The sequence below is a fragment of the Nicotiana attenuata genome, chromosome 7 (genome assembly GCF_001879085.1).
Source record: "Nicotiana attenuata strain UT chromosome 7, NIATTr2, whole genome shotgun sequence".
Taxonomy (NCBI): Eukaryota; Viridiplantae; Streptophyta; class Magnoliopsida; order Solanales; family Solanaceae; genus Nicotiana; species Nicotiana attenuata.
Window position 1 is genome coordinate 32,926,679 of NC_031995.1, and position 10,070 is coordinate 32,936,748.

Here is a 10,070-nt window from a genome sequence, read left to right on the forward strand (position 1 = left end):
TTTTATTATGAAGTAAATTCGCTCCATAACTCGGATATTGATTACATTTTCAGTGGTATCGTAAAAATCCAAATACAAATAAATACTCTTCATGATTCTCTGTGTTTGCTACCAAATATTCGACTCCGGACTTTATCCGGATTTATATTCCTGCAAAAGCGAAACCTGCATTTATGCTTTAAGTCTAACTAAGAGTGGCCGGTGATCCGAATGTAAGTCCTGCCATATAATGACAGACGACACCCTTAGAAAAGCCTCTAAACAATAGTCCAATAACCTTAAGTATCGGCTTTTTAACCAAAGAAGGTACTTCAATCCCAAACCCTACTTTATTAATGTTAGAGAAGTACAGTCATGAGCTTTAAAATAAATGTGCTAGCGATAAACGCTTTCAAGAATTTGAAGTTAGCAAAGTGAAAATCAACTAAGACATACAATGTGCGAGTCTAACAAGTAGCAGGTGCGGCACAGAAGTTCTGATCTAAATCTCTAGTAACTTAAGCAGTTCACAAAGTGACAGCACTAAATATGCTACATTATCACGGGTAAATAGCCACTTGTTTATTGCCTCACAGGCCTGCAAGTAAACCAGCTAGCGAATCAAACCTATAAGACATTTGAGGATACCATCCAACATCTTATAGGAGCAGAGCAGGGCGCCGTCAGACTCATGAATAATCCGTTACTGGGAGCGTAAGCGAGCGTAATAACGGAATACAATTGAAAATTGATGATAGTCAAATATATAAGAGGAATATAGTAATGTGTCAATGACCTGCAGCTTGTCAGAATTATTGTGACGAGAGAGTTGATCGTGCTCTCTATTCACAAACAGGATGGTAAAACTTGAGATTGATGCGTATGGCTCTACTTGTTAAACTAAAAAATGAACACTGATACGATAGTAGGCCTCTCTGCATATTCTGAAATTAACATTATCATGGTAAAACCACCGCAAAAAGGAGAAGTAATAAGCACCAAACGAATTTAATAGGGACCAAGCTCTTGCCTCTGGTACTTCTTCTACATAATGTAAGTAGTTGTCGTTGAACAATGATGGTTCTGTTCATCTTACACTGTGGCATGTACCAGCCAAGGATACGACCTCGATAGAAAACATCGCAGTCAATGAGGCATTTCTTGTCAAATGTATGTACCTAAATTTAAAAACAGACCAACATTAGGTAACCACAGAACAAGGTGAAATTAACAATCATAGTCTCATTTTGCTAACATGGCAAGAATAATGAAAGAAAGACTCTGCCTTGCAATATTATTTTGTATATGTGAAAGCCTAAACTACTACAGTAATTTTTATGCAACTAACAGTTAGAGTGGTTTAAGAAAGCCACATAAAACTAATAATTGTTGTACTGGAAATTGTTCTACCATTCAGCCAAACAAATACCAATGGATGACTTACTATGAGCCTGTTTTGGATTGGCTTCATTAAGCTGACTTGTTAACCAAAATACCTTTTAAGCATAAGTTGGAAATTCTAGGCTTTTGGACTTGTTTTTTGGGCATTTTAGGCTTAAACAAGTGCTCAAAAGCACTTTTTTACTTTATCCAAACACATTACAAAATGGCTTAAAACTATTTTGGCTTAAAAGCACTTAAAGAATAAGCCTTAGTCAAACGGCTTTAATAAAGCATTAACAAACTACCCAACATTAAGAATGTAATATTAGAATGTACATAAATTTAATCAATAGCTGTTTGGAAATATTCTAACTCTCAAGAATGAGAAAAGCACAATGGACTGAAAAGGAAATATAACAAAAACAAAAGATTTATAACTTAGAAAAGCCATGAAAGAACTGGTGTAAAGAACAAAAATACTTGAAATTCTGCAGAATCCCTTTGTTTTTTAAAGTCAGTCTTAACTTTCCCATCCTCTAAAGAACATTACATCTAACAAAGCAACATTTCCCACTTAAAGGTTACCAACATCAGGTATTTAGGAAAGTTTTTTTGATGTTCAAATACTTCTTTACTTATATGGTAACTGCAGTCTCTTTTGTTCACTGTGTGGACTGAGAACGAAAAATAGCCAGCACATTTGTTTTTTCCCAAAAGCAAAATTTTGGTTTAGCTATTTGGAAACATCTTACTGACGTTGCAAGGGATTAGAAGATCTTGCAAAGGGGCCTGGAGGAAAAATGAACATAAGTCCTTACAAGTTTTGCAAATGGAAAATCTGGTCGAGATGATATATACCGTATGGTGGTGGCTGAGCTATCTACCACATTTGCAAAGAAGAGAATCAGAGAATTTTCAAAGTAAAATGAATACTACTGAGGTCTGTTGAGGATTGATTGCACAGGAGGTTCATAGTCGAGGCACTGTACAAGAAGCTGCTGGACAGTTAGTAAGCTGAAATTTACATCCATAGAGGAGAAGTAATTAGGGTTAAGGGTAGTTTCTTGTGCGCGTCTGTGCTGGTTGGTTACTATGAAGCTGAGCGTTGTTCACACTTTATGGGTCTTTTGCCTTTTTTTGTAAAAACATATCTTTCCTCGGTAACAAAATTACTTAATTACCAGAAAAAAAAGAATATGGCGTCTCTATTCAGGTTGAAGAGAAACAAGAAGGAATGAATAAGCTTAAAGGACAATTGTAAAAGCCTTATCCTCTATAGGAAAGGTTGTAAATGACAGTGTCTAACGTCTTTCCGCTCTCTCTGATTAGAAAGAAGGAAGGGGCGCAATCCCACTCAGTTCGAGAAGTAGCTCTTTCTGTTCCTTCCATAAATCGATCCAATAGTAAGGTAGCGGTAGGAGAGATTCCATTATGGTGGATGACCGTTTTCGAATTCCGGCCAGCATTTCTGTCATTGGCAGTCTCTTTTTTCTTTGAACAAGCCTTCTAATCCAATTTTTTTTATTTGAGTTCATAATAATTGGGCGGGTTTCATTAATGAAAAGAAGCGGAGGCCCGCATCTGCTAGCATTAACTAACTAAAAGGGAACAGAATGAGTAACTTCTTAATAGACAGATTTACCAAAATTACCAAAACATGCAAAAAACTTTAACCTAAAGTTATCGACATAATCCAGGCTAACAATTTGGCCTGTCACAAGCACACCTTGCTTTAGCTCGAACAATAATTAAATCCAATCAATCAATCAAGCTCATTGCTTAATCCAAAACTAGGGGCACTTCTTATATGAATCCTCTACATCTGAGGAAAATAGAAAGAAAGAACCTTGTTGCATCGAAATTGAATCAATTGAATTTCTGGTACAGCTCATTTTACCATACATCAGTTAAAACTACACTCACAGACTCACTAATACTAAATTAGGAAAAGCATAATATGTAATATAAATTTAGAAATCGCCCAGGAGCAGCCAAGCAAATGAAATACAGTAAATTGAGCATGATTATTCATATACTAATAAGTAGATGGAAAATGAAAAATGAACCTTCAACAGCTCACGGGAGTCCTGTGAACCCTAGAACGATACTGCTTAAAGTATGCGATTCCTCCCTTTCCTGCCTTTTCCCTTATCTGTCTTCTCGGAGGCTGCTCAATTTACGATATACAAATACAACATTAGCCATAATTCTTCCTGGAACTTACGGACTTGAACAGAAAAACTAAATGGGTCAATTGGACAAATGAAACTCACCTTAGAAAAACACCTTGGCTGCTTCAAAAACGCCTTTCTCCGTCTGCAACAGAAAACAAATCCATTAGATTTTTTCTTTATGAGTTGGCAAATCATAATGAGAAGTGAATTGTGTAAGTGCGAAGAGAGAAAACCTGCTCGCAGTGATGAGGACTACAACGCTGAACTGGACGAGGATAGATTGCTCGCGGCAAAACCCTAAAGTGCAACAGAAGAGTGAGAGAAGTGAAAAGTTGTATAGAAACCTTTGTACTCTAGGTACTTGGCAGACACTGATGGTACTTGGAAATGGGCTAATTTAGAGATGCTCAAATCCAACAAATTTTGGGCTATAAGTGACATACAAAGGAAAAATTAGTATAAAATTGTATGGGGTAAGCCACTATTAAAGTGGTATTTATTTTTATCCAGCATTTTTTTTAATGCTGAGCGAAAGTAGCACTAGTTTTATTAAAATTTAATTGAAAGACGTTGTTACCTTTCTTCCCAAATGGAAAATACGTGGTATACAAGTTGGATAGATATGCCATTTTTCAGATTCTCTTTCTGGGCTATTCTTCTCTGCATAATCTTCTTCCATTCTCAAATTCCATTTTCTTTCTTTTTCTTTATCGTCTCTTCCTGTATATTTTGCTTTGTCTTTGAGTCTTGAAAAAGTGAACCCCTTTTTTTGATCTCAGAAAAGCTATACCATAGTATGTAGTTATCGAAGAATGGATGAGGAAATTTTGAGTCAGAACGGAAAATACAAGCCTACCCGTCAAACCTGCATATAAAACAATAGAAATTTCACTGTATTTTTTTCTTACTGAGTCTACTGCTACTAAACTTGGCGTATACCTATTGTCTTGAGAGATGCCTATGAGGGTAATCTATTAGAGATCCATGACAGTGCTTTTGAACTTCTCATACGTGTAGTCTCTTCTACTTTATAATCTTGTGAGTTTTTATAATATGGTTTAAACCTCAGTGTCGAGAATCGGAGAAAAGTGAATCTCTTCATACATGAAAAATTATTTTAATATATGTATTTAAGCAAACTATGCTTAAGTACCTATGGCCGGAGTGAGCACCGGATTCAAGGTTTCATAAGTTACGCGACACCTTTTTGAACATTATACTTATGTAATCTACAACGTTCTACACCCTCTACTAATGTATAAGATCAGACATTTCAATTACATTAGAAGAGTTCCTATGGAAAAGGTAATTTAAAATCTTATGTTTTAATAATTAGTATTGCTAATCAGTCCATTTCAAAAATGCTGCCCTTGAACTTGGTACAGCAATGTAAGGACATGGGGCTAACTAACACTCAAGTAGCAGGCCGACTCAATAGCCAAGTCTCTTAACTTTGAAACCTAGAAATTAACGAGATGCCGGAGCTATAGACAAGGGTTAGACTAGCTGAACTTAGGTCTAAGCAATCCTAAAGTTAAGACTAATAGGTTCGAACTATAACTAATGCAAGCGTTCAAAAGTTAAGGACAATAGTTAGATTAAGAGCTTCAAGAATTAAAGTGACATTAGCTATGAATACAGTCAGTCAATATGAAGGCACTTGCTCACAAGACTACAGCTAAAGTTAAGGACCACGTCCTAGCAACTTAGATACAAGTCAAAGTTAAGGACATAACTTGGCCGAACTTAGACAGTTACAGATTCAAAAATTTAAACACTGGTCGAAACTAACTAGCAAGCTCAAAAAGTTAACATAGGGCCGAACTAGATAACGCTCAAAAAGACACTTGTAGTCCTTGACTTACAGTTACAGAGATCAAAATTATAGTGACACGGTGGTCAGAACTTAACCTCAGAGCAAGTCAAAGAGTTAAAGGGGACCATGTAGTCCTATACTTAGAGTTGTCACAACATGGGTGTTCTGAATAGTTTAAGTGAAAGTGTAGGCTGTATCCTGAACTTAGAAGTGCAGTTTCAAAAGTTAAGGACGTAGCCAACGACTTGAGGTGCATGTCATAGTTGACTTGGTTAACTGAGCTGAAGGTGTTTCTTCCGGGCAAGGTAAAGTTTTCAAGCAGTGCTAAAGACTAAAGACATTTTAAACAATGGCTTAAAAGTAAATACAATGTGTTATTAAATGGTAGCCCGTGCACTTTCGCCCGAAAATAATCTCATTGTCAGTTGGCCCTAACATTTCTAAAAAATTGGGCCTATATTTTCCCTTCTTACCGGTATGGGCCCAGGTTGTACATAAGTTGAAAAATTATTTTCTATCGATTAGCCAATTAACTGTCCCCACTCTTTTTTTCTTTATGCGGAGGAAATTTTTTCCGATTCCAATTCCATTAATCTAATCAGTTTCCTCTTTCAAATTTTCTTCCCTTCACTTTCATTCTCCATTCTCCTTTCATTTTCAATTCGTTCTTATGCTCATTCTCTCTCTTCTCTCTTCTATCTCTCTGGCAAAAATAGTCGAAGCTTCTTCTTCAGGTTTCTTGCTCCGTTTTTCAATGTATCTTCCTTCCAACAAAATAACTTTGTTGACATCCACAAACCGGATCTATCTTTGTAGTCCTTTTTCTTTTCGATTCAGTGGCTGCCGAACCGATCGATTTGAATTAGAGGATTTTTTATTTTCTGGTCCTTGATAATATACTATATCTGATTCATTCCTGGTACTTGCGTTATAGTGTCTTGTCTTGAGTTTGGTAAGTTGTTGAAAGATTATACCTGCTTTTTGGCATTTTGTGAATTTCGTTACATAAAGTTGTATGCTAGGAATTACAACTGTGGTTTCATGTATTAACGATGGTAAATGTTAGTTGTGCTGCTTTGCTTAATGTAGAAAGGAATGGGTTACATCACCGTTCGAAGAGAAAAGAAAATATTGCAGTGGTTATTTTCTTTTAATTCTTTTGGTCTCTTATTCTAATTTTGAAATCTCCTTTTTTTTTGGTAACTTCTTCTTCTTCTTCTTCTTCTCTTCTTCTCTTCTTCTTCTCTTTCTTCTCACTTTTTAGTGACTCTCAAGGGAGGAAGAATGATGTTAGTGTTGTTATAATAACTATATATTATCTTGTTATAATCATGGATATAACCATGTATATTTGTGTGTATTAAGTTTATATCAGATTATAGATGATTATATACACAAGTAAACAAGATATACAAATATATCAACACATCAGCCATGGATAAAAAAAATATGAATTTCTTGCCTTCAGGATGTTTATATATATATATATCTATTTGTATAATAACAGAACTAATGTAATAAGATTATATAAGTATAAATAATAATATGATATTCTTTTACGTGCATAGTTTTTCCTTCGTGAAATATTCTTACAACTAGAAATTTATGCAATAAAAAAATTAAATATGACTTTAACAGGATGAATTATTTTTACTCAACTGTCCTGACATTGTAATTTTAGGAATACTATAAGAGGGAAGTAAAAAAATAAATAGATGAAAATAGAAAAAAGGAAAGATAAAAATAAAAGAAAAAAGCGGAATCTGATTTAGGTGTGATTAATGGGTGTAGTTTGACGAAGTTCATAACGAAATTTGCTGAGTTTACTTGTTTTTCATAAAATTGATTAATATGTGTGCTGACGGATGAAAATCCGTATATTTGTGGTTCGGCAGTGAAAAGACTTACTTTCTCCAAGTGTATTTTCATGTAAATTCCCACATACAAATTGCACGTTATTGCGTTTTATAAGTCCAAGATGCATATGTATCTCTGCATCCCCTGTAGGACTCAGGTTATTAAGTAGTATTTGAGTCTCAACTTCTATAAAATTTTAAAACTCGCACCTCTCCAAATCGATATAATAGCCGGCATCGTGCAATTTATAAGTTGTAATTCTCTCTTTCTTCTCTTTTAGATGATTAGGCAAGACAGAAAACTGCAACAATGCTTCTCTATTAAAATGATTTTTTTTAGAATTTTAATTTTCTTTATACTATATGATAATATCAATCAAATAGACTAAATTGGTGGTGACTATTAGCCCTGTTTGGCAAGCTGCAGAAAATAGCTTATTTTGAGAAGTGCTTTTTTTCAAAATACTTTTTGTGAGTGAAGCAGTTTGTGTTTGGCATAATTAGTTTGAAAAGCACTTCTGAGCAGCAATTTAAGTGTTTGGCCAAGCTTTTAAAAACTGCTTTTCTAAGTGTATTTTTCTCAAAAAGTGCTTCTCAAAAAGTGCTTTTGGGAGAGAAACTACTTTTTTTTGCTTGCTCCAAAAACTGCTCTGCTTTCGCTCTTTTTAAAAGCACTTGTTTTTTCCCTTCCAAATAGCTTGGCCAAAACCTGTTCAAATTTTTGGGCCAAAGTTGTCTTTTGACAAACAAAAAAGTACTTCTGGCCAAAAAAAGCTTGCACAAACAGGCTATATGATAAGCTATTATTAATTAAGAAGATTTCGTGAAATCGGACTTTTGAATTTCGCTTGGTTCACGTAAGAATTCAATCTTCCATTGAATTTGCTTTAACAGAGTTGCATATGTGGATGTGATTTTTATGTGATATGGCTTAATTTCTATTATGCTTTATCCTTAATTTTGCCATTTTAACAAATGTGTCTTATATTATAGGTATTCTTAAAAAAATAACAACACTAAGAATTGGTGAGCTCTAAGATTGAGTCAATTACTCATGATAATCACTCAATCTATTCAAAATTACATACAAAAGTCATTTTTTTCAATATGTAATACAGAAAAAATAACTCAAACTATTCTATTTGCACACAATATGGTTCTTTCAACATGAAATTAATCAAAAATTTCTGGTAAAATAAAAAAAGTGACGTAGCAGATCGATATGGACTTTTTATTATTTTTGACCAAAATAAATAATTATATCAACAAAAATATAGAAATTCAACCCATACATCCAACCGACCACTTAAAAATAAAATCCACCCCAAAATAAAACCAAACCTAAAAATAATGCAATCTCTATTTCTTACTCTATAAAAACGTTGATTTCTTTCTTTTTATGATTTTGACTCTAGTTTTATAAAATAAAGGATAGAAGATTTAAGTGCAAGACTAGACGTGACTTTGTTATTTTTTCTCAATGACCTGTTTCTTCTTTTCACGTTTTTTTATTTCAATTTTTTTATAAAATATATAATGGGTACGAATTAAAGGAGTAGAGTCGAAACTATGATAAAAAAAACAACTGCTTTTATATAGAAGAAGAAGAAAGAAGTATTTTTACTGGGATGCGTTTTAGCATTTGTATTTTATTTAGTGGTTGATTTTTTTTATTTTAGGCGGGTCGAGCTAGGTGTATGGGTAATTCAAAAATAAGCCCAGATTTACAGCGGTAATTTGAAAATAGCCACTGGTTTCAAAAAGTAATCAGCAAATTTACAACTTCTCATGTAAAAGATAAAATCTGAACAGAACAACTGTTCAAAATCCGAAAAATTTCGCTAATAATATACTAGTATGTTATACTGGAAAAGACTTTCAGTATTAATATATTGGTAGTTCCACATAATATACTTGGATTTCCAGTACATTATACTGGATCCAGTATATATAAGCTGGAGTTCCAGATAACATCGTGGTGTTTCTAAGTATAATATACTGGCCGCAGCATAATATACTGGAAGTTCATACACAAGTGATCCAATCTCCCAGTATATGTATGCTGGAACTTTCCGTGTGTTGGAGTTCCAGCATAATATGCTGGAGAGTTCATACATAGGTGCAGCATACAATCCTACAGTATATTATTGGAACTTTCCGTGTTGCATAATTGTGGCTTTTTCAATGACTTTGCCATAACGCTAGCTTTTTCCAATTTTTACCATCTGGAATATTGCTAACCGTGGCTAATTTTTACGTGAATTTTATATGTTTTATTTGAAGTGTTAATTGTTTTATTTGGTCATAAAACCATCAGCATTTTTCACAAAAAAGTTTGAACAATTCGATTGAGTGACCATCTGTATGCAATACGAAATACGACTTTCCTATACAAACGAATAGAAAAAAATACTTTAGTCATAATTTTGGGGGGGGGGGGGGGGGGGGGAGAGAAGTGCACGGTTGGGGCCACTATAACACCATGTATTTACTTTTAAGCCACAATTTAAAAATGTCCTTTAGTTTTTAAGCCACTGCTTTAATTAACTTTAACTTCCCGGACGAAAATACCTCTCTGTCTCTTGTCCTTTAATTTGTACTTAACTTCAGGACTTCAAGGACGTACATGTCCTTAACTTTTGAACTTGGAACTCTAAGTTCAGCGACTTCAGGACTACATGTCCTTAAACTTTTGAACTTGTAACTCTAGAGTTCAGACTTCAGGACTACATTCCTTAACTTTTTTGAACTTGGAACTCTAAGTTCAAGACTCAGTCGTCCTTAACTTTTGAATTGTAAGTCAAAGTAAGGACCTAATTATCCTTAATTTTGAACTTGTAACTGTAAGTTAAGGACTGCTTG